General features: G+C 37.0%; 2 long non-coding RNA genes across 5 annotated transcripts in view; one reads left to right on the top strand and one right to left on the bottom strand.

Moving 5' to 3' along the window:
* Positions 1–26425, top strand: part of LOC108403824 (uncharacterized) — a 251403-nt gene that overhangs the window by 132428 nt on the left and 92550 nt on the right. The gene's annotated exons all lie outside the window — the stretch shown is intronic.
* LOC140844383 (uncharacterized) lies at positions 1356–24914 on the bottom strand. 2 transcript variants are annotated; one of them, XR_012122603.1, is made up of 4 exons: positions 22322–24914; positions 4046–4219; positions 3766–3907; positions 1356–3084 (listed from the first exon to the last, which is right to left on the bottom strand). It is a non-coding gene; the product is annotated as an uncharacterized lncRNA (long non-coding RNA). The 2 variants fall into 2 exon arrangements; XR_012122602.1 differs by having other exon boundaries at positions 1356–3907.

A 26425-nucleotide genomic window follows, 5' to 3' on the forward strand; every position in this document is an offset into this window, starting at 1 on the left:
TCAATCAATATCTGTGTCTCCCTTCTGGACATCTTTCTTGTTATTGGTATTTAATAATGTAAACTATTTTCCTTTAAACTTTTCCAAATAGATTATTAGTATTCCTATTACTGGTATTTTAAACAATTTATGCTGACTGAAATTTATCAAAATGTTTTGTAATTTCACACCAGCTGTTTTATAAACATGTTTGCTCAAAGTTACAAAATTGATTTCTGAGGGAGTGTGCACACCTCCCACTCAAAATCAGTATTCCTTTGAAAACCACTTTTATCCCACAGAATGTAGTGTGGCAAGTTAGCTTACAAGTCTATTTGTCTTATCTCTGCTCAATCAGTGTCAAAACTCAAAAATCCTGACTAACAAGGCTAAAGTCTATCAGAATTGTCCTCCGTTTAGGAAAGGGGGGTATCACTGCTACCTTGCCAGATCCTGTCCCATCTTCCTTTGCTCAGCTGTGGCATCAAATGTCTGCTAGTAGAAGCCTCAGGACTTAACCAAATTAAGAAGTACATGCAAGTAGTGTGCACTCTGAGTATATGTGATGCTTCCAACCTGTTGGGAAGCTTTTTTTTTCCTATTGAAAGATGTTTGGGTCCTTCAGTTTTCAGGATCAGATTTGATGTGTGGATAAGCTGGTGATATACTGGAGGATTTTAGTATGCTACGTATTTAAACCTAATACATCAGCCATTTAAAAAATTTTGGTTCTATTTTTTGGCATTAGGGACTTGTACTTTCCTCATATATCCACAAGCTCTTCTTTTGATATGTGGTGCTTCAGATATGTTGTACCTTCTAATTTGAGGAAAAGAGAAATGTTTTGAAGTTTGATTTTCACAACAATGGGCCTTCCTGACATTCCAGTATCTGAATATTTGGAAGTTATTGTGGCCTTGTAATTCAATACATCTCCAAATACAAATATATATATGTTAATGTATAGGACTGTGTAGCTCTATATACAAAATGATACTCTATATACAAGATGATGGAGGGTATACTTATGGCACAATTACTGTGATTCCCAGTATCCCAGGTGGCCCGGGTTAGATGTCTGAAGAAACCTGCTTTCACATTCTCTCTGTCCTTGCTAAGACTAGTGAAGAAAATGAAAGGCTGATGGCAAATTTGCATGTTGAATGAATTTGTAAATAGGTTACACGTAAAAACTCTCCCTAGTTCTGTGTCTGGGCACTGCATGGCTCCCCCACAACCCTGATTATATAGAATAAATCCGTGGGTGAAGAGAAGTGAATGAATCTTTACGATTTCTCAGATTCTGAATATTCACTTAAAAAACACTTTGTTTATTGTAAAATGTTCTAGAAATATTAGTTATGATGATGTGAATGTATACAATCACATGGCAATATTTCTTTTGAACAACAGGCAAATATTTGGTTCAAACTTTCAACTTTTTACTCAAGTTGCCATTTGTTTCCAATTGGTAAAGTCATATAATGAATACTCTGTCTGCTCTTTAGCAATAAACCTTTGATAGTGCCTATAATGTTACATGATAACATTGGGCTCTTTTAATAACTTTGACTCATCTTTGTTCCTCCTTTTATCATCCCTTTGTATCTGATATTAGAGTAATATGCATACTCTTACAGACCATGAACTCCCTGGAGAAAGGATATCATTCATTTCTGTATTTCTTATAGAATGTTACACAGAGTTTTATAGGTGATGGAAATCCCATTAACGTTGGTTAAATGATGAATGAATGGACACTGGTGTCCCTTGTAGCCCCTGTACTTTGGCTCAGGACCTAGAGATGATGGAGGGTATACTTATGGCACAATTACTGTGATTCCCAGTATCCCAGGTGGCCCGGGTTAGATGTCTGAAGAAACCTGCTTTCACATTCTCTCTGTCCTTGCTAAGACTAGTGAAGGAAATGAAAGGCTGATGGCAAATTTGCATGTTGAATGAATTTGTAAATAGGTTACACGTAAAAACTCTCCCTAGTTCTGTGTCTGGGCACTGCATGGCTCCCCCACAACCCTGATTATATAGAATAAATCCGTGGGTGAAGAGAAGTGAATGAATCTTTACGATTTCTCAGATTCTGAGTATTTATGTACCACTGTATTTTATATCAGCCTCATTCTTTTTCTTGGCCATGCATCTACATTTCTGTGTGCTTACTGTCTGGACACACTTCTTCTTAATATTTAAACAAAGCCCTAGATAGGCATACAAGCAGACACAGTATTAATGGGCGAAAAGTAGGGGCCATTTACAACTGGCACTTGTCCAGGAGACAGACTCAGTCATGTGAGTGACAAGAGGAAATGCAGTCTTCTCTGCTTTAAACTCTGAGTGCATAATGAAAAGGGAATTGAGGACCTGGGCATTGCCAAGGCAGAGAACCAGATAAGAGGGCAGGACCATTCCCAGTCTTGCCTCTGCCATGCACATCGTAAACTGATAACTTGGGGTAGAATTTCCCAGCCAGCAACCGGAAAAGAAGTAGGTTTTATTTTTACAGCAAAGTGAGTCAGGCTGACAGCTCCCAATAAACAGAACATAGGTCCTCTCTGTAATCTGGATAGGAGGCCACTGTCTGCCTCCCCGTATTGTGTCTTCAGCACAGAGCCTCTCCCAGGATGTCAGAAGTTGATCCAGACTGCATATAAAATAATAATGATAAAATTAATGGATAGGTTATATTTGTTGAACACTTACCAGGTGCCAGCAACTGTGCTAAGTGCTTTATAAATGATCTCATTTCATCTTCTGAGAAAGTCCATTTTAATTTCATAAAGCCAAAGCTCAGAGAGGTTAAGTAATTTTCCAGATATCTCACAGCTCATAAGGAGCAGGGCCTGGGCTATGACTCAAGCTTCCTTGTATCTGACGACAATGCCTGCTCTTCACAATCCTTCTTCATCCTTCTCTCTCGACTCCAACACAGATCACTCCCCAGAATCGCACGATGCCCTTGAAAGCAGTTCGCCTGGCTCATCCAACATCATGCAGTTCCTTGCTTGGGTGAAAGTCATCGCACTGGGCTATGAACTCCCCAGAGACAGGGGTCTGCTTGTCTCTGTCTCCCAGTGTCTAGCATGGTATCTGGTGCAAGGTACGAACACAGGAAATGTTTGATGAGCAAACAAATAAGTAAATAAAACAAACATTTGGTAAGGAGCTGCTTTGCTGAAGACCCTTTATTGTTGGTTTCCTGATAATCTATGCTCTAGTATGGAAAGTCGTGTCACATAATAGGATTTGAATTTATTTTTAGATGTTAATGACAAATCAGTTTTCTTCGTGAAACAGTTGAAAAGTAAAAGCATGGGCAGAAGGAAGTAAAAGGTTCTGTTTGGGGACAGGTGATCCAGCAAAAGGCTGCAAGTTAGGATCTTGAAGAACAGGTAGTCAGTATGTTAGGGTCAAACTCAAAAAGGCTTGCTTCTCTCATGATTCAGAGTCTAGAGGGAGCCATTTCAAACAAACTAACAGCCTCCTCCCAGGGTATAAAGCAGCTCAGTTTCGTTCTTTCTGAGGGAGCACCAGACAGCAGATCTGGTCTCGAAACTGTCTCTTAGAAATACAGCCATCGCTTTGCAGGGCATGTAGGAGGAAAGCTATCCTCCTATTGAATCAACAATGCAGCCTGTATTTTTAAACACCAATCTCAGAGGAAGGAGCAGACAGCTCCAGACCCTCCGTGGAACTCCAGCATAGAACGCACACAAGAGGATTCCCACACACCTGGATCCCCAGCCACACCGGTTGGTTAAGGGTTCTTACCAGCTCCTTAGAGGGGAGCCGTTAGGGACAGACGCTCGACAGCACAGCATATCCTCATCCTCTGTCATCCACAAGGACCCAGGGTTAACTCTACCAAGTTCCCAAGTGAGAGTGTGGGCCCAATTACAGGTTTCCCTGCCATCTGAAAAGAGAACATTCCTCTAAAACCTTCCATAAGTTACAATGGCATGAAGTGAAGAAGCAATTACCATTAATTTATATGGAAAATTTTTTTAGTGTTCCCAGACCCAAAAAGTAACCTTTTAGGCTTTTTTGATACCTTAGGGCACATCTTGTGAACGGATGCACAAAATAAATCGAGATGAAGCACAGATGCTCACGCAGTTCAAAGCTCCAGCAGCTTGCTGCCGCGATGCGGAGTGTGGTTCCTGGGGAAGGAGCTTGGCGGGGCCACTCTCACTGCTCCGGGGTGCGCTGCCTTTACAACGGCTCACTGCAAAACAAATGTTGAATGCTATTTCTGCTTTATGCCTTTTTTCTAAAAGTAAAAATCCTCGTCAGATTTCTTTTGTTTAGGAAAACCGGTACCAATGTAGGTCTTTTGTAAAAGTGAAGAGGCCTAACAAGCACTTTCGAAAAGTGGGGGACACCTGTGTTTTCAACTGAGCCCTGAATTAAAGAGCTGAAAGCTTTTCCAGATATGGTCTGGACAGAGTACATTAGTTTATTGGAGGAGCCAAGCCAGTAGGCATCCCTTTAGGCAGGATGCTGCCCGACTGACTGTCTTACATATTGCCAAAGACTTGGGATTATACAGAGTTTGGGTTTTTATTTCAGAGTGCAAAGAGGTCTGATGTTTTGGAGCATTAGGAGGCTTGTATAGAACTGATGGGACCCAGGGCTGCAGAGGGAGACCCAAAAAGTCTAACTCTTCCCAGGGAAGTCATTCATTTCCGTTTGCGTCTTCCTAGGCTGTTCTGAGTATGCATTTTGTGATTGATCTCAGATTGCTAGGAAGGTATTCCCTACTTATGATCTCCTAGTGGCTTCTTCTTTAGAACAGTGCACATAATATTGAATCATAGAATGTGATGATTTCAATTATTTCTGAGGGCCATGGGAGAGCACATTGTGTGGACTAGGTGACCTGGGAAGATAATTACATACCTGCCTTATTTGTTGGCTGCTGCCTAAAATCTTCCACTGAAGCTCAGTATTTTTCTCTTTTTATAAAGCTAATTTCCTAAAAGACATGTAATATTGTAGGGGGAGCCTCCTTTTCTGTGACAGAATGTGATAAAAGTGCAAATTTCTATGACAAATTAGTCATTGATAGGCACAGATTTAAGGAAAGGTGAGACAAATTTAGATCAGATCACTAAAAAAGTGTATGATTTGAATTTAGAAAGGATGGAAATAAGGAAGCTGCTGGATCTTCTTTCCTAGTGAGTACAGAGTTAGTAGTCATTCAGCTCCATTCTTCTATCCTCCTCTGCCCCCTTGCACACACGCGCATGAATACACTCTGTTGTGCACACTTAGACCCAAGCCTGGTGCAGACATCATTTCCCAAGTCCAGCCCAGAGGTTTCCTGCAGCTGGAGTGGGCAGCACCTGCATGGCTCTGTTTTGTGTCTGCTGCACTCACTCACAGGCGGGCCTGGTTACCATCTGCATAGGTAAGGCCCAGGCCTGGCCCGTATCTGCCAGCCCAGCTCCTACAGGCAGAGCAAACCTGGACACAAAGCAGGCATCCTGCCATACCTGCAAGGCCCTGCTGCATCCCTGCTTCTGTCACACAAAGACACTTATTTCTGCCTCCCCTTTCTTTCTTGATATTCACATCTTTGTTTTCAGTAGTTGAGTCATTCTGGGAACTGGAGGGATGAGCAAAGTGAATAGGGCTCAAAACTAAATGGCTTTGTCACTGACTCCATTCATTCATTCACTCATTCATTCATTCATTCAAGAAACTGCTGTGTGCCAGGCTCTAGCAACAAAGCTGTGTAGAACTTCATCACTGCACTCGAGGACCTCAGAGTTTAGTGGGGGAGACAGATTAGTTACCTGAAACTGCAGCCCAGTGTGATAAGAACTCTTAGACAAGTACATGGAAAGGGCCTTGCAGGCACAAGAGAGAAAGCTACAAATTTCATCTGGCAGAGTTTGAGAAAGTATTATAGGTTTTTACATTGTATCTGAGTTGGACATTGAAGAATGCATAGGAGTTTGCTGGCTAGAGAACTGGAAAAAGGTATAAAGTCACCAGTAAGAAGTCACAATTTTTTTTAGAAATGGCAGATTGGGGAATAAAAAAACAGGAGTAAGTGATTCCACCCTATGGCATTAAATTAAAAATCATTAGTGAAAAGGTGTCAGGGAAGTCCCAAAATATTCAGTTTAATAACAGATTTATGAATAACTTGTGAATCAAAGCAGTACTCACAGGAAAAGTGAATATTTTGAACTGGATCGAAATGTATGTACAACATATTAAAATTTGTGCATATTAAAATCTGCTTCAGTGTCTGTCCCTGTCTCCTGTTTTGATCTTAGCTGCTATGTCCTTTTTTTCTGTCTTCCCTTTTGTATCATGAGGTTTGAAAAGGCAAAACTCCTGTCTATCTTGTTCATAGCTTATCCTACAAGTTAGCAGAATGTCTGGCATATAATTAGTGCTCATGAGCATTTGGTAAATCAATGAATGTTTAAATGCAAAAGGATTTGGTGTGTCTTACCTTGAGAGACTATCAATGTCTTGAGGACAGGGTCTACCTTCCGTGCCCTTGTGTTTCCTTTGGGACCATGACTAATGCTCATTTGGTGTTTTTGGGTGGATGGGTGATGGATGGGGATGATGGATGGAGAGTTTAGATACTTGATAGAATTACCACCCAGCTCAAACTTACTTTCTTTACACACAAATTGCAAGTGAGCCTATCTGTATTTGCTATTTTACAAATAAGGGGATATATTTTAAAGTAGCCCTGTGCTTCTGTACTACATGCAATGAGGTGTGGATATAGAGCCATATGGGGGGCTCTGTGAGAAAGGATCATGTAAAAGGGTGGTAAAGGGACAACCAGATGGTAATTGCCAACAAGAAGAGACAGGTGCTCCTCACATCAACAGCAATCAGTACATGCCCAGTGTCTGTCCAGCTGCTATGATTTCGATGTCTTTGATGGAGAGCATGTCAAATGGCATGCTTACCACCAGGCTTCATAATTCGGTAAGTAGATGGTATAACCATGGAGCAGAAATGAGATTCCCAGCAATGGAATTCCCATTGATATTCATAGCACACAATGAAGAACTGAAAGATATTGAAGGCAGAATAGAGAAGCATGAGTAGCCCATACACTTCTGGGAGAAAGAAGGTTTTGATGGATCTGAGTGGGAAGGATGGGTTTTACTCATTAGATCTAATCAGGAGCCTGCTGTTGGTGCTTTCTGTCATTTAAACCTTGTTACAGATTTTTGGTTCAAGAGTTTCTATCCCATATTCATATATTTTCAGAAGTGGTGGGGAAAGAGATCAGAGAGCTAGAGAAAGGGCACACAGTGTGGCATAGTCCATTGGCACTGCTGTAACAGGATACCATAAACTGGGTGGCTTATACACAACAGAAACTTAATTCCCATGGTTCTAGAAGCTGGGAAGTACAAGATCACAGTGTGCACAGATTCATGTCTAGCAAGAGCCCACTTCCCAGATGACTGTCTTTGGAAATGTCCTCACATAACAGAAGGGGCAAGGGAGCTCACTCGGGCCTCTTCTGTAAGAGCGCTAATTCCATGTGTGAGGCTCTTCTCACGACCTGCTTGCTTCCCAGAGGCCACACCTCCTAATACCATTCATTACCTTGGGGATTAGGATTTCCACATACAAATTTTACTGGGGATGCAAACATTCAGACCATAGCCAAATGGATGTATGGTATTCAAACACCATTTCTGAATAAATTAATAAATGAATGTAGAAATTATAATACTCCAAAATGTATTTGTCCCTTTGGCTATAAGAACAGAATAGATAATTGATTCCTTATGTTAGTCCTGGAGGACACCTGTTCACCATCTAGAACGAGTCAGGAGCCCACCAGACCCAGGATTCTGGGTTCTTCCTGTGGCTTCCTGGCCTTCCTGTGGTCATACACATTTAGATTCCATGACACTGACCTTCCTGTACTAGTTTCATTTGACATGACTGCTCTTCCCTCATCTTTGTTTTTTACTATCAAAAAATGGTTGACCCTGTTAAAGAACAAATAACCTTTAACCTTGATATACCAAGTGTGGTCTGAGGGGCAGTGGCCTTATGTCTCCTGGGAATCAGAGATTTCACCCAGAATTCATAAATCAGAATTTGAATTTAACAAGATTTCCCCGTGATTTATATGTACTTTATAATTTGGAAGCACTGCCTTCTAACACCCTTCACTGGGCTGCTCTTTATAATGGCCATTCTGCTCTCCTAAATTCACTCCTTCTGTCTCAAATGGTGACCCTGCATTTGGTCATCAAAGTAATTTTTCTTTTCTCTGTCCTAGAGATGGCTTTTTCTGGCCCACTGCTAACAAACACTTCTTTACTACCTGGAGATGAGCCTTCCAGGGCTGTGTGCCTTCAAAGGGAGAGGAAAAGAAATTAGCTTAAAGTAAGTTTAACTTCTTTGTCCACTTAATTTCATATAGGATACACATAGCTTATTTTTATTTTCCTAAAGATACCAATTCCTAATTTCTTGAAACTATAGGTTATTAAACAATAGTTCACATATATTCTTAAAGTTGAATGTGTTAGATCAGAATTGTAGTTTGGGTCCTTGCTGTTAAGAAAATATATTTCTAAATGCCATAAATGCTAATATGTGTGATATTAGGCCATTCACATAACATGTTTATGGGCTTCTTGGTGTGTTATTTACTAGGCAACCTTTTGTAACCCAGAAGACCAGAATGGGAAGTCTCTCCCACTCACTCCCACCCCCAGACCCATGCACAGCAAAGTGTAATAAACTGCAGGGTGAGTCTGTACATTGGGAAAAATGGGAATATGGTAAAAATAAGCAAACCTATCAGGCAATTAAGGTGGTCTTGGCTGAGGATTTCAGTTTGTAATATAACGTTGTTATGATAAGCAGATGGTGATGAAGAAGGGATTGATCTGACCTTTTATAGTTTCCAAATGTTCTTGAAATTTCCTTATAAAGAACTGGTTCTCTAATTATCCAGTTTGCTGGTAAATTTCTTTAAAAGTGTCCATCTTAAAATAAAAATTCAGGCTTCAGAATGCAATAGCTCTAGATTCAAATAACAGCTTAGCATTTTCTAGTCCTATGAACCTAGACAACTCAGTTTGTGCATCTGTAAATATGAGACTTCATAACAATGTGTAGAGTTGTGAACTATACAGAAAATGCAAAATATATGGTACATAATTGGGACTCAATAGCTGGTAGCTTTTATTATCTAGTTTCTAGGATAATGCTTTGCAGAGTAAATGCAAAAGAAATATTTGTTGAATTCTCTCTCTGCCTGACCTCATCTTCCTATGTTGAGGGACAGATGTAGTAATAATCTGGGGAAAAGGTCTTCTCTTGATAAGTTCACTGAGGAATTAACTTATTTAAGCAGTCCCCAATTTAAAAATTGATCTTGTTAACTAACTCTGTCAATAAGAGATTTTAGAGTGACATTTTGGGAATACAGTGGTCAAATAGACATCCCATAGATGTTCTTGAAATAGCCACAGTACTTCCCTGAAATGATTGCTGGTTCTAACCTAGAACTGAGGAGGGAAAATATATCTCAGTTTACTTCCCATGACACAGTCAGTTAACTCAGGTCAAATTTTTTACTCATCAGGTTTAAGAGAAAGAATCTCCGACCTTGGCATGGGGGAACAAGTCAGACATTCATAATCACAGGACTTTTGCATGTTAGTGTTTATATTCTAGCTGAGTCACTGTATAGCAGAGGAGATAGTGGTATGGTATTTATTAGTTGGACAGGATATACATGAAAGGACTTGGGATGAAGAACTGGAAAAACAATGTACCCTGTTCTACCCATGACCTTGAGTGATGACCTTGAGTGCACACCTAATACTTATTTTATATGCTATTAATTAAACCTTCTCTAATCTCATTTAAATACTGCTCATAACTAAGGGACAGATATGCTTTAGGTTCCTTAGGTAGTAAAGGCAATTTGTGAAATTAAGGTTTGTGATTGGATGTGAGTGGGCTTGGGGCAGGGAGGAGAAGCACATGAAAAATCCTTGACCTAGTTCTTACAGGTCAAACTAAAAATGAGGTCACAATTTTAAAAAAAATACATTCCTAAATTGGCTGAGTAATCCCCATTTATATTACTCTGCAGTGATAAAGTGAAACATTATCTAAACTGCTGATGTTTATTCCCAAGAAACTACTTATCAGATTTTTGGCTTTTTCTTTATTCAGTCCTTTAAAATGGACATTTTCCCCCCTCTTTGCATAGTTCTGCTCTTCTCTTTAAAAAGACAGATGTTAATTAGAAAATTTTAAAAATATTTTCACAACTAATTTTGTATGATCAAAAAGTAATTTTTTTCAGCTTGAAAAAACATTTACAATCTCATTACTTTCCAACTTCATAGTCTAAAGGTTTTAGTTTGGTTTTAAAGAAGTCTTTTAGGAATCAAACTAGATTTTTTTCCTACCAATGCACCCACCATCCACATGAAAACTAGAATATTAGAATGTTGACCAAATCATACTGTGTGATTGTCCCTCTGTAGCTCTTTTCTCACCCCCTTAGGTAACAACCATCCTTCATAGTGACCTCATTATAGTTTCTTTTCCCCTTCAATTATTAAGTCTCCACATTTATTTTCTTAAACTTGTACAAGAAGGTTAGAAAATCAGTCTTTATCTCCTAAGAACATGTGATTCTTTCAGAAACATTCAATGTAATATAAAATAATAATGTTCTGGAGGGGATGTTAGTCCTTGTTTTCTAATTAAATACTGAAATGTGGTGTTTGACAAGGAGTAGCACACATCAAACTTTATGACATTATAAAAGCTGTTTTACATCTTCTGTGAGGAACCTGCGGTCAATTAAGAAAGCTATGTCATTTGCCATGTAGAACTGGCATAACTAACCAATGCTATTCAAAGAGTACAGCATCAATAACAAGTCACATGCATACCTGTCTTTCCATTTGCACTGTGTACAGTGAAAGGTTGCTGCTTTTGAGAGACAGACCGGGGTCCTTCTTGTTTACCCCCCTGTTACGAGTAGTCAAATCAGGGAACTTGATTGGTTCCCTGCTAGTGGATAAACACTTCTTAGTAAAGATCAAAACAACTTGCATATGGGAAATCCATTAACTCTTGTTTTGTTACTGTTGTTAATAGGGCTTTGCTATGTCCTTCTACCTATTTGGCCTGTGACCTAGGATGCAATGTAAATGGGACCAATTTAAATCAATAAACATTTGTCAAGTTTTCAATTCCTAACAGTCCTTACTCTCATATCCACCTTTGGAGAACTATCTGGGATTTAATGTGGTAGCGGAAGAATTACTACTACAAACTAAGTTATTTTGGTTACTTATGAAAATGAGCTACTTTGGTTATTGAAGCAGAATCTACCAGTGACAAACTACTCTGATTTCTTGAAAACATTCTCATTTTCATCAGATCACCAGTTATTGAGAAGAAAGGCAATCACATCAGTATCACAGGTAATATTAAATATATACATTTCCTTTTGCAGGAAAAAGGATACACTGTGTTAGAGAGCATTCAAGCTTATGCTATGAAGGAGCAATTTTTGAAAATGACCTCTAGATCTAGCAACCTGTTTAATATGTTTTAATAATATGTACACTTTCATCTTACATCTAACAAGCTGAAATAAGTTAATCAGCAAAATAAATTTATTGCCAACCTTATTTTATGCATGGGGAAAATAAAGGAAGATAAAAATTAAAAGTTTCCCTTTTTGTAGAAAATGTCTTTCAGTGGTTTTTAGTCTCTAATTTTGTTACAGAAAGCAATTGGAACCTAGATATTGGTAAAAAGACTGGGATGGTTAATTACATATGCCAACCTGACTAGATCATAGGGTGCAGCTCACAAGTTCAAGAGCTGCACCTCCCGGTTCTCCGGACTGCCCACCCCACGTGGGTGCTTCTACCACGTCCCAGCCCCTCCTCCTTTGTAAACCATATAGTTTGGTTTCAGTTGTTGCAAATTCATAAAAATATATATTATGTGCTATGTAATATTTTGAGAATTACTTTTCATTCAATTATATATTATTATGATTTATTCATATTATTGCATACAGATATTGTTCATTCTTTTTAACAGCTATACGATATTCCATTGTGTAAGTATATCACAATTTATTTATCCACTGTACTATTAAGAGCTCTCTAATATTTCCTATTTTCATTTTGATCTTATAAATACTACTGTTCATGAGCATTCTTATAAATGCGTCCTGCACATATATAAAAGTACTTTCTTAAGGCAAGATTCTATAAGGTATATGAGTTACTTAAGTTTATTCATATCTGCCCTCAAAACTTGATTTAAACAGGTGGGAGCATGTAATCTACTCCTTTATAAGGATATTTTTATAGAAGGATTTAAAAATGAATCATATACAACTGACTATAAGACAAATTTCTTTCCTGTTTTTGTTTTTGAAAAATCTCCTCATCCTTCCTGGCACAACTAAGATTCTAGTGTGAACATCTGAATTATAAAGCTGCACCTGTTCATGATTGATATTGTATCATCTTTGGTATATACTATGCTTGTTCTCATTCCAGTTATCTTGTCTCATTCTGGGACCTTTTTTATTAGTCACACTGAATTCTTAGCTTTTGTCAATACGCTCTATCAAAGTGTAGGTTCTGAGTATATAGCCACTTATCCACTGGTACCCATGGGTGACCTTCATTTCATGAAGTGTACTTTGCATAATGCAAGTTGCTTTCTTTCTTAGTAAAAGGACTATGTTGCTCTATCTTTTCTCCTCTCTCATCTCAGAGTTTTTCAAATTGTTTGAGTCCTCTCTAGTGACTTCTTCAGAAATCATCTCATATGTGCTCTCCAGGGGGAGGAGAATGCTTTGAATCTCCTAGCGGGATGTTCTGCTTTATATTTTAAGTTGCATCTAAAAAATTGGTGCCCATGGCCCAGAAAAATGTGCCCGATGATACAACTTTGAAACATTGTTAAACTTCTTTCAGACAGCAGAAGCTCTGCTAGTATCATATGTAGCCACATCACATATGAATATCCTTTGTATCATACTGAGAAAGGGGTAAGCACAGGATAAACAGAACAAGGAAAAGTTATCTAAGACCCATGGGGTGGTCAGAGAAATTGTCTTGGAAGAGATTAACTCTAAAGGGTCAGTAAGAGCTTGAAAAAGAACAGAGAGGAGGAAGATAGCCCAACATGGGGCAAATATAGTGGAGAAAGTCTACAGAGCTTTAAAAGATGGCTCATTCCCTTCTGTAGCTTAGAAAACATTGATATCATCACCCAGTTAAAATCCTCAGTACGGCAGTGTGGGGAACCTGCCACCATCACCATCACCACTGGGAACCACACTGGTGGTTAGCATATGTAAGTATGATCTCATAAACATGCATTTAAAGTGACATTCATATCAAACTAGATCATTTCACACAAGGGACAAAGTGCAAATCTTAGCCACATATTGTGTGCCAAGAGGGTGGTTTATAAAAAGAATTCCCCATGCTGTCTTTCCTTACCAAGGGCTAAGTGTTCAAATGAAGACTCTTGCCATGTGTTGCCATTCGAGCAGATGGCAAAAGGGTTTGTCTGCAGTGTGGAACTTGTTAAGGGGGGAGGCCTTCCTGATAGAGATCAAGAAGTCTGCTTACATTTACTTGGTGGTGGAAGGGTTTGTAATCCATTCATACTTATGAATGTAATGCCTTTATAATTACTTGCAAGTAAATTGAGAGCCCCAGAATCAACTCAAGGGAAAGGCTGTTTATCTGATGCTTTGACTTCTGATCACTCCAGACAATGTATCCACTCCTTGTCCATGTCATTGAATTATGTTTTACATATACATCATCTTAGTTCTGCTACGATGATTATGAAAATATTATTTTGCCTGTCTATGGGAGAGGGGTCAAAGGGCTACTTTAGGGAAATGGCTGATGTTATTAATGGATAATAACATTAAGACCAACCACCACTAAAATATGACCACCTTCAGTACCACCCAGGTGCTATGTTGTATAGATGCGGATGCACTAGGTTTTGCTATGGTAACAAGCAGCCCCCAAATCGCAGTGGTTTAAGACAAGAAAAGTTTATTTCTCTCATACAAAGTCACTTCAAAATTTTGCAAAGCAGCTGTCCTCCGTGTGCTGGCTCAACATTCCAGGGTACTTGAATATCATGGCACTTACATCTCAACACACACTTCCATAATCTCCTAGACAAAATGAGAACTGGAAGATTCTGCACTGACAATTAAATGTTCCAGCCCAGAAGTGGCACAAGTCTGTTCTGTCCATAATCCACTGGTAAGAACTAGTCCTAAGATCCCCCCTCCACCTGCAAGCTGGGTTGGGAACTTTAATTCTCCCTTACACCAAGAAGTGGAGGAAATTGGATAGATAAGTATTTCTAGCCTACTTCAGTGTGATTATTTCAAGTTTGCAAGGCAACTTTATGTAGCAAAAATTAATATGCTCCTTTTAAACATGAGAAGCAATATAGATTAGGGCCTGAGAGCATGGGTTTGAGTCAGATAGTCTTGGGTCCCCAACATATGATCTGTGGGGGCTCAGGCAACAGATAATCTCAAACATAATCTGTTTCATTTTTTGATAAATTGGGATGAGATTATCTACCATCATAGAGATGTTTTGAGGTTTAAATGCAGTAAGTAAAATGGACTGTATAGTTTCTGATACGTAAGTGCTCCAAAAACTTACGCTCATATTATTAGAACACTCATTGTCAGATGTTGAGAAATGCATTTCTAATGAGTAAGAGACTATTCATCTCAAATATGTTAGGGGAACAAACTGACTCAGAAGACAATTTTTTAAAGCAAGACAAACTGGATTCAGAGCTCGCATTTATCTAATTTCCCACTGTATCAGAATGTCTCTTTTTTTGACATGGGATGATGATTCATTATCAGGTTGTCCCCAACCTTCTGTGCGAATAGTCTTTCTCTAACCAAACCTCTCCACCCTGTCCTGACCATGTCCATAGAGAGAACTTAGACTTAGCCTCAGTTACTCAAGCATTTATGGAAGTAAGGCAGGAAACACCATGTGTTGTGTCATGTAACTTGGACTGTAATCCTGACTTTATAACAAAATATTTGTGTGGTCTTAGGCAAGTCACTTAAATTCTCAACAGGAAAGTTTCATTCCTACTTTACAGGGCTGTGAGGACCAAATAACTTAAAAGATTTAAAGACACTTTAAAACAGGCAAAGGAACATGCAGAATGGAAGTTATTGCTATTAATTCTTAAGGAAAGAAATGGTCTACCTAGCATAGAAGCAGGTAACATGAAGACTTGGGTCTGTGTAGGATATTCACTGGTCTGGTTTCACTGAAAGGACCTATTGTGAGAATAGTACATTTGTTCAAACGTCCTGAACCTGTAGGCACCTAGAGGCGCCTACATTTATCAGTCAGCCTGACTTGCTGCCCATCTCTTAGCCACCCAGATTGTCTCTTTCTGATATTAAAGGAGATATATTTCACTAACATTAAGACTGTTCCTTCTTAGGCAAAAATTTCTTACCACACTAAAACACAGATAACAGAAATGGTGAACTGAACTTAATCACAAATAAAAACCTCTGTTCTTTAAATATACTATTAGGAAAGACACGATTCAGATAATTAAATGATAAACTATAGACTGAGAGAAAATATTTACAAAATATATATTTGAACAAAAGGCTTCTACCTGTAAAATATAAAAGGAACTTATCCAACAAACAAAACCTTTGTCTCCTTGAGATATGACAGTTTCTCAGACTTTCATTGTTTTTTATGACCTTTAGTTTTAAAGCGTACTGGTCAGATATTTGTAGACTATCCCTCAGTCGGGATCTGTCTGATGTTTTACTCAGACTGAGTTTATGGTTGCTTTGGGGAAGAATAACACAAAGGGAGAGTGCCATTCTCATCACAGCAGACCAAGGTTACATGCTATGAATATGACTTATCACTGTTGAGATTAATGTTGATCACCTGGCTGTGGTAGTGTTTGTCAGGTTCTTCCACTGTATTCTTTTTTCCCCTCTTCCATAGTGTACTTTTTGTAAGAAAGTGAACATATGTGGCCCATACTTAAGGAGTGAGTAGTTATGCCCCACCTTTTTGAGGACATAATATCTACATAAATTATTTGGAGTTCTTCTACATGGGGACACTCTTCTATTTTCCTCATTCATTAACTTTTTCATTTAATAATTTTTACTAGTATGAACTTGCAGATATTTATTTTGTACTTTGGGTTACAACCAATATGATTTTATTTGTTTATTGCTCAAATGGTCCCAGCTTTGACGTTGGGAATGCCTTCAGTTGGCACTTTGCTGGACCTCTTTGCTGTATTCCCATCATTATGGTTCTTTTCAGTACTTCCTTACTTTCTGGAACTACATGGTGCTCCAGGCTCATCTTTTATATTCCCTGTCCCTGCCTTAGAATCAGCTACGTCTCCGAGGAGCTCTGGTTCCTTTTATTGGGAATTGTTATTAGAAACCAAGATCCAGGTGCTAGGTGTGCTCATTATTACTGGGGTGTCATTGCTTCTAGGCCCTTTAAGCTAACAGAACAAGAAAATACATGTGTGCCTAACCTATGTATATATCTATAAATATTTCTATATGTATCCATCTACATCTATATTAAGCTAAACATGAGTTCATACTAATCTCTCCAACTTTAATCTAATACTGTGGAGATCATTCTAGACTTCTCTTCTTGCTTGTCTGTACCCTCCCAGTCCAACAGTGAGAAATCTGATTTCCATCATTATCATCTATTGCCTAATTGTTCAATTACAGTCTAGATATTTAATGGTTTCAGAATTGTTAACCCAAGGCTGATGGGAAACAGCTTTGTCAACTGGAATACAGTGCTTATATGCAGTTTCTTTTGCTTTGGTCTTCCAGATGCCACTCATTTCCAAAGTTAACTGAGGTCAGCCCCTTTTCCCACTCTCTTCAGTGATGTAAATTTACATCTTTGTACACATCCTGTCTTAGTATCCATCCCCCCCACCATCACCAGATAACTGTTTTTTAATTTACTTACAATCACGCTTATTGTCTGTGCTGTAAATTTCTATGGGTTTTGACAAATACATAATGTCATGTATTCACTATTACCATTATCATACAGATTGATTTCACTGCCTAAAAAAATCTCATGCTTCATCTGTTCAACATTTTCTCCTTCCCAAATGCCTGGTGACCTGTGATCTGTTTATACCATCTTTCTGCCTGTCATTTACAGAATGTTACATACCCAGGATCATACAGTAGGTAACATTTCCATACTGGCTTCCTTCACTTAGCAGTATGCATCTGTGTTTTTGCATTGCTTGATAGCTCATTCCTTTTAATTACTGAATAGTATTCCAGTGCATGGGTGTGCCACATTTATACACTCACCTCTTGAAGGATGACTTGGTTATTTCTAGGTTTGGAGATTATGAATAAAGCTTCTGTAAATATTTATATGCAGATTTTTGTGTGGACATAGTTTTAAATCAGTTTGGTAAATACCTAGGAACTTGATCACTAGATTTTTTGGAAAGACTATGCTCAGCTTTGTGATAAATTGTCAAACTGTTTTCCAAAGTAACTCACCATTTTCATTCCTGCCAGATCCTATTGTTCTGAATGGTTACAGAAATTACTATTGTCAGTGTTTTGGATTGCAGTAATCTAAAAACGTTTATAGAGTTATCTCGTTTTAATTTGCAATTCACTGACAGCAAATGATGTTGAACATCTTTTCATATGCTTATTTTCATATATCTTTGGTGAGCTGTCTGTTCAGATTTTTTTCTTATTTTTTAAAATTAGGTTGACTTTTTAAAAAGTTCTCTAGTTTTAAGAGTGCTTTGTATATTTTGGATACAAGTCTTTTATCAGATATTATGAATTTTTTCTTCTTGTATGTGGCTTTTGATTCTCTTACTGTTTTCTCTTGCTGAGCAGAAGTTTTTAATTTTAACACAGTCAAACTATTCTATCTTTTCCTTCATGAATTGTATTTTTGGCATTGTATCTCATCACCAAACTGAAGGTCACATAGATATTATAAAATATTTTCTTCTAGAAGTTTTATAGTTTTGCATTTTTACATATAGGTCTATGATCAATTTTGAGTTAATTTTTCTGTAAAGGTTGATTTTTGTAAATCTAGGTTCTCTTTTTTTTTTAATGCTCTGAGATTTTTAAAGGTCATTATCCATTTTCCCATTTTCCTATTGGGTTGTTCGTCTCTGTATTTCAAACCTAGAGAGTTCTTGATATATCCTTATTTTATTCCTTTTTTAGTTACATGTTTTGAAATATTTTCTTCCAGCTTGTTGTCTGTGGCTTGCTTTAAAATATTTTCTTGGTTTCTTTATTAAATATATATATATCAGGACAGTACTATTTATATACACAACTTCAGACGTCATTCACATTGTATTTTATTGAACATGGTAACCCTGTATACAGAAATTTTAAGCTGAATTTTAAAGCTGACAAATAATCTTTTATTTATGGCTGGCCTTTTATCTTTTCTATGAAATTCTTTCTTATTTGGAGAAAGAAAATATATTTCATTCCATTAGCTTCTAAATTTAAAAATTGTTGAACTTATATTTAGAATATTCTTACATACAATATTTATTTAAAAATATGAGATAGAGATATAATTCAATTTTTTTCTGTGTGGATAAGCATTTGCCCCAACATTTATTATCTGGTCTCTGATTTTCTTGTTGACTTATGTTGTTACCTCTGACATATATAAAGTTCCTCTATATGTGTTTGATTAGACTTTCTATTCTGTGTCTTTTATCTATTTGTCTGTTACCAACAAATTAACTGTATATTTATAGTAAATAATCCAAATTTTGAAATTGTAGAAGAGTGAGCATTGACTTCTTCTTCTAAATTTTCTTGGCTCTTCTTGATATTTTAAAATCCCATGTTAATTTTTGCTTATCAAATTCCATTAAAAATGTGTGAAATTTCTTTTAAGAATTGAATTAAATTTATGGATTAATTTGGGTAGAATTGCCATATTTTAGATTTTGAATATTCCTACTGATAAATATTGTATATCTCCCCATATATTTTGATATCTTAACTGTTCCTTAATAATGTCTCCTTTTCCTTCCTGTGAAATTTAGCTTGTATTTTGTTGAATCAATTCCTACATATCCTATAATGCTTGTTGCTATTATGAATGGTATCTATGCATTTTTAATTGCATTTCTAAATTGATTGTTTCTGGCATATAATAAATGTACCAATTTATATATATTTCTCTTCTAAATAGCTAACTTGATATACTCTTTTATTTGTTCTTTTATTTCTACACTCTGTAAATTTTTTATCCAATTATAGTATTAGTCAACAATGACATTCTTTCTTTAATGGTACTTATTTTTAAAATGTCTCATCATATCAGTGTAAGACCATTAATTCAAGGAATTAATGGATACAATGTTGAACAGAAGCTGTGACAACAAGCATCTTTCTCTTGATCAATAAACATATTTCTAAAATGTATTAGTTATAGGTTTTGTTAGAAATACTTGTTAAATTTAAAAAATTCTGTTTTATTCCTAGTTTGCTTAAAAATTCATACTAAAAATCAGGTGTTAACTCTTCAAATACTTATTTTTTGCTGTGTTAACAGTAATCACAGATCTCTCCATCTGATAATGTGATGAATTATATTCAGCCACTTATATGAATATTCCATAAATATTTATTGAGTGTCTATAGTGTCTATCATTGGAATCAAGGTATTAGGGAGAGAGAACTAGGAAAATAGAAGATGGTGGTCAAAGAATGGAATGCATTCAACTGAAATTATTTAGAAAGTGTAATTGTAGAAATGTAAATTGTGTATAACCATGCAAAAGAGTGCTTAGGATAAGATTATCTGAAGAAAGGTATTCAAGTAATTAATGGGTGTTGGAGAATCATCTGTATGCATTTTGAAATCACCAAGAATTAAGATAGGACTAATGTTGCAGGTGGTGATCGAAGAGCTATAAACATGAGACGTGAAGGGGAGTGGGTTGATGATAGCAACAAGTAATTGTAGCAGTGGTAAAATCTGATGCCATGAGATTCAGTCCTGGGGGTTTTAAGGGAGAAGGAAGGGAGAATGGTTTAGAAGTGACAATGAGGGGCACAGAGGACACTTAGTCCTCCTCCAATTAAGAGGGCTGGCTGTATGGTAGCAACATCTCAGAGAAGAGTCAAGTTGTTGTAAGAACAAAAAGGTAAAGGATGTTTAAAGGTGATTCTGAGTATATAGGCAAACAATAATAATTGAGATCATTGTAGAAGGAATTTAAGAACTGAGGAGTATTTAGGAGATGGGAATAGAATAGAGACATTCATAAAATCTTACAGAGGTTTGAGTGATGGAGTTGAGGGATAACTCAGAAGTCTGTTTTGTAGTGGTAACTGGGGATAATGGACATAATGAAATTAGGGTTAATGGATACAACATGGGTAACAGGGATGAGGCTATTACACTTCGGGGAGGGGAAAGGGTGGATGGATGTCTGGGTTCTAATTTTTTTAAGAGTTTTTTATTTTTAGTATAGTTTTATTTTCACAGCAAAACTGAATGGAAGATACAGAGATTTCCCATCTACCTCCTGCCCTGGCCCACGCATAGCCTCCCTTATTACCAGAATCTTCCACCAGAGTGGTACATTTATTACAATTGACAAACCTACATTGACATGTCATAATCACCCAAGTTCCTAATATACCCTATGATTCACTCTTGGTATTATACATTCTATAAGTTTAGACAAATGTATAATTCTTATTATTTTTTTATTCTATTCACTTTGGATTTAATTTGCCCTTCTTTTTATACTTTCCAAAGATGGAAATGCAGACTACTGATTTTAGATCTTTCTTCTTTTCTATACTTGCATTCAGTGTGATAAATCTCCCTCTAAGCACTGCTTTCACTGCATCTCACAAATTTGGGTAAGTAGTATTCTCATTTTCATTTAGTTCAAAATATTTTTAAATGTCTCTTAATATTTCTTCTTTGTCCCATTTGTTGTTCAGAAATGTGTTTAATTTCCACATATTTGGAGATTTTCCAGTTATTCTGTTATTGATTTCCAGTTAATTCCATTTGTGGTCTGAGGACAGATATTTTTTGTGTGATTTCCATTCTTTTAAATTTGTTAAGGTGTGTTTTATGGTCCAGACTGTGGTCTATCTTAGAGAATATTCCATGAGAGCTTGAGAAGAATGTGTATTCTGCTGCTCTTGGATGAAGTCTGCAGACGTCAATTATATCCAGCTGATTATTGGTTTTGCTAAGTTCAATTATGTCATTATTGATTTTCTGCCTGCTGTGTCTGACCATTTATGATAGAGGGGTGTTGAAGTCTCTAACTATGAAAATGGATTCAACTATTTCTCCTTGCAATTCTATTAGTTTTTGCCTTACATAGTTTTATGCTCCATTCTTAGGCACATATGTGTGAAGGATTGTTATATCTTGGAGCATTTATTCTTAATCACTATGTGATGCTCTTCTTTATTCCTGATTAATTTCCTCATTTTGAAGTAGGTTCTGTCTGAAATTGATATAGCTACTCCTGCTTTCCATGGATTAGTGTTAGCATGGTATGTATTTTTTACATCCATTTACTTTTAATCTATATGTGTTTTTATATTTAAAGTGGGTTTCTGCTAGACAACATATAGTTGAGAGTTTTTTGGATCCATTCTGACAATTTCTCTCTTTTAATTGGTGCATTTAGAATATTTACATTCAAAGTGATTACTGATACAGTTGAATTACTATCTACCATATGTGCTGCCCTTGTTTTGTTCCTTTTGTCTTTCATCTTTTTCTGCCTATTGTGATTTTATTTTATATAATTTTATATAATTCAAGTTTCTTTTCTTAGCATATTAGTTATACTTCTTTTTTTAGTTTTCTTTTCTTTTTAGTGGTTGCTCTAGAGTTTGTAATATATATTTACAACTAACCCAAGTCCATTTCCACCTTCAAATAATACCATATAAGTGTGAGTGCCTTACACCAACAAAATGATTCTAATTCTTCTCTCCTGTCCCTTTTGTCATTGATTTACTTCATTTCACACATATATAAGCATACCTAAGTGTAACATATATGAATATATACATTATATATACATATATATGCATAAAATGTATACATAATCAGATATGAGTGAACACATTGTTGTTATTATTATTTGGAATAAATAATATCTGTTAGATCAACTCAAAGTATGAAAAATAAAAGATCATATTTACCTTCACTTTTTTCCTTCTTCCATGCTTTCCCATTCTTTATGTAGATCCAGCTGGCTTATCTGTATTATTTTCCTTCCCTCTGAAGAACTCCTTTTAACATTTCTTGCAAGGCAGTTCTACTGGCAACAAATTATCTCAATTATTGTTTGCCTGGAAAGTATTTCTCCTTCACTTTTACAAGATAATTTTACAGGGTACAGAATTCTAGGATAGTGGGTGTTTTCTCTCAACACTTCAAGTATTTTATTCCATTCTCTTATTCCCTGCCTGGTTTCTCAGGAGAAGTCAGATGTAATTTTTATCTTTGTCTATCAGTAGGGTGTATATTTTCCTCTGGCTTTCTTATCTTGGCTTGTTTTTGTAGTTTGAAAATGATGTGCCTATGTATAGTTCTTTTTTGGGGGGCATTTATCCTGCTTGGTGTTCTTGGAGATTCCTGGATCTGTGGTTTGGTATTAATTTGGGGGTAATTCATAGTCATTATTGTTTCCAATATTTCTTCTGTTCATTACTCTTTCTTTTCTTTCTGATATTCCTATTTTGTGTGTGTTGTGTCTTTTGTAGTTTTTCCCCAGTCCTTGGATATTGGTTTTTTTTCTTTCTTTCTTTCAGTGTTTGTTTTCTTTGCTTTTCAGAGTTGGAAGTTTCTATTGATATATTCTCTAGCTTGGAAATTCTTTCCTCAGCCTTGTCCAGTCTACTAATAAACCCTTCAAAGGCATTCTTCATTTCTGTTACAATATTCTTGATCTCTGGCATCCCTTTTTGGTTCTTTCTTAGATTTCCATCTCTCTGCTTATATTGCGCATCTGTTCTTGCAATGCTGTCTACTTTATTCATTAAGAGCCCTTAGTGTATTAATCATAGCCATTTCTAACTTGTGGTCTGATAATTCCAACATTCCTACCATGTCTGGTTCTGATGCTTGCTTTCTCTTTAAATTGTGTTTTTGTCTTTGGTATCTCATGTAGCTTTTTCCTGATAGCTGGACATGATGTGGTGAATAAAAGGAACGGCTGTAAATAGGTCTTTAGTAATGTGGTGGTAAGATGTGGGGGGAGGGAAAGTGGTCTATGGCCCTATGATTAGATCTCAACCATTTATTGAGCTTTATGCCTCTGGAACTTCACTAGTGTTCCTAATTTTTTTTCTCCTTGCTTAGGTGGGACATATGACTAGAGGAGGCTGGAGTCAAGTATTTCTCTTCCCTTAGGTCATTAGGCTTTGCTAATACTCCAGGAGGTTAGGCTCTGTTAACTCATTTCTTTTGAGGGCATGTTTTATTAAGAAGAACAGAGTGATGTGTCGTGTTTCAAAATGGTTCCTTTTTCCCTCCTCCTGCTGGAAGTCTAAGGGAATTTTTCTGTGATATTTACTGTGAAAACCTGGACGAGCTCCTCAAGGTAATCTCACAAAATTGTGGGGCCCCCTGTGACTGGGTCTCCCAACGTCCCTCACTCTTAGAGCTGTCTGCACTGAGTCTCCAGCACATCAGCGATCACAGTTCCCTGGTATTGGTTCCTTGCTGCAGTTTGGGCTCATGACAGTCTGTTCCAGGGAGCCATGACTCCCTGGATTTTCCTGTCTGTCTCTGCAATCACTGGGGCAATGGTTTGCCCTCCCCTCTCTTAGGACACAAGAAACATTGTTGATTATTCATTCTGTTAGCTTCGTACTTGTTAGGATGGAGTGGTGACTTCCAAGCTCTGTGGAGCACTCAGAGTTCTATCTTGATCTTGTTAAAAGAAACAGAAAGGTGTGGGGGAGCATAGACTTAGGTCCACTTGAAGTCCTTTGATGTTGGTAAGTCCCCTCTTGGTTTCTGATCATGGAGGAGGAGGTTGAAGGCCTCGGGTGGAGGGTGTGGTCGCAGTTCCAGGGAATGGGGCCCATCTGATCTCTTTGGGGGAGAGTGACCAGCACTTCACATTCTTGTCTGATGATAAAGGATGACTGAAGAAGGCTGGTTCACATCTACCCTGAGGAACTCCTCTCGGTCACTGTGGGACAAAGAAGGTGGAAAGACTTTGTTTATTCTATGTGGAGTATATTAGCATCTGTGTTAATAAGTGAAATCTGCTATAATTTTCTTCGGTTGTCATGTATTGGAATCAAGGTCATCCTAGCCTCATAAAACATGAGTTTGGGAGAATTCCTCCTTTTATTGTTCTCTGGAACAGTTTGTGTAAGACAGAGCTTTTGTGTTGCTTGGAAATTTAGTAAAAGTTGTCTATAAAACTGTCTGGACCTGCTCGTGTTGATATTTTGGTTTGTGGGAAGGCAAGGATATGAAAAGACAAGGGTAGTGAGATAGACTTTTAACTGAATTTAATTTAATAGATATTGTTTGCCTATTTTTCCTTTGATCAGTATTGATACTTTGTTCCTTGCAACCTAGTTTTCAAATTTACTGACATTAAACTATTCCTAACATTCTGTAAAGACTGGAAAAGGTCCCTACTGTCCCTGTAATGATATCCCCTTTAAAATTTTTTTCTTGACTAGTTGTGTGATGAATTTGACTATTTTATAAGCCTTTCAAAGACATTTTGAATTCATTGTTTTTCTCTGTTTCATCTTGCTTTTCTTTATTATTTCCTTCCTCTAATTTTCTTTAGGTTATCATAAGTTATACGTTTAGTTTATAGGTTCCCACTCTTTATTATTCCCATATATATAAATATATGTTTGCCAATGTGTATGTCCCTGCAATTTCTGCTTTAATTGCCTTCCATAAGTTTTCCATGTGATTATTTCAGCCTCTGTCTTTTAATTCACTTTTCATTTTTGGCAGTTAGACACTTCTCTTTCTTTTGAGCTTTCATATATTTTAAATACTTCTCTGTTGATAATATTTTATTTGTGGAAAAATGGATTCTACTTTAGGTCAGTTTACTGCATTGCTGGAATTGGAAGGCAAATACACCTTTAGAGTTGATGATTTTTTGGGGGTGTGGACTAAAAGGGAGGAAATAATGCAACACTAATATCAAACTTTCTGAAAAATAAAAATACCATCTATAAGGCAAAGAGCAGAAGTAAGTGAATCTGTAGATCGGGATATGTGTAAGTTTTCTTAATAATAATTCTAAATCATGAGTCAAGTTGGTGGTAACATTTTAGTTTCTTTAACTGTAATAGAAATGAGGAAGTCTTTACTATTCTATAGGCTTAGATGAGAATAGTTAAGAAAACACTTTAAAAAGTAGGCACAATATATGAAAGTTCCGGCTTCCACATGTTTGGAGTCTGATATAATGGGATGTATGTGACTGTGTTTTGTATATCATACAGCACTACATATACATGACTGATTTTAAGTACCTAATTTGTAAGAAGCGCTCAATAAATCTTTTAGGCTTTCATAATCTAACCAAAACTAGTATATTTAGAATGTGCTGAGCATATTAAATATTCAGTTAGATGACATTAAAGGATAAATACCTGGAATGCATTCTGGTAGAATGGAATGAAGAGCTTAGCATGTGAAGGGCGGCTATGAAGTTGTAATCTTATCCCTTCTATCTAAGAATTGTTGCAAGGCACCACTTTTTAATGACTCTACCACTTCATTTGATTAGGACTGCATACTGCATAGTACTTCATACTACATGCTCCACTTCACCTGGAGCCCATGCAGTATTCCCCTTTCTGGGCTCAGTTCCTCGTCTCTCTGTACTTGTCCAAAAACACATTAAGGTGCTCAGCTATGAAGGAAAGAAAAATGGCACTAAAGAAAGGAGGAGGCCACAACTGTATGGATCATGAGAAGTTATGGAGTTATGATTACAATTTCTAGAGATGAGTTTCCTAGCAACCACATTGACAAGGAAAACGTGATGAGCTGTATCAACACAACAGAGGAAATACTCATTCCTCAAGAGATACACATTTTCTGGCCTTTAATCACAACAATAACTTGCAACCAGATGTGGTTATGTTCTTGACAATAGTTTCACAGCAAATTCAGAGACATTTTCACACAGCATGTGCTTTATTGACACCACCACCTCCACCTTATAAAAGCCAAAGGCATGACATTTTAGCATAGCTGGTGAAAGGCATTCTGCTGTGGCTAAAGTAATTGGTTCAGTGCTCTCCGGT

Source organism: Manis javanica, chromosome 1 (assembly GCF_040802235.1).
Source record: "Manis javanica isolate MJ-LG chromosome 1, MJ_LKY, whole genome shotgun sequence".
Taxonomy (NCBI): domain Eukaryota; kingdom Metazoa; phylum Chordata; class Mammalia; order Pholidota; family Manidae; genus Manis; species Manis javanica.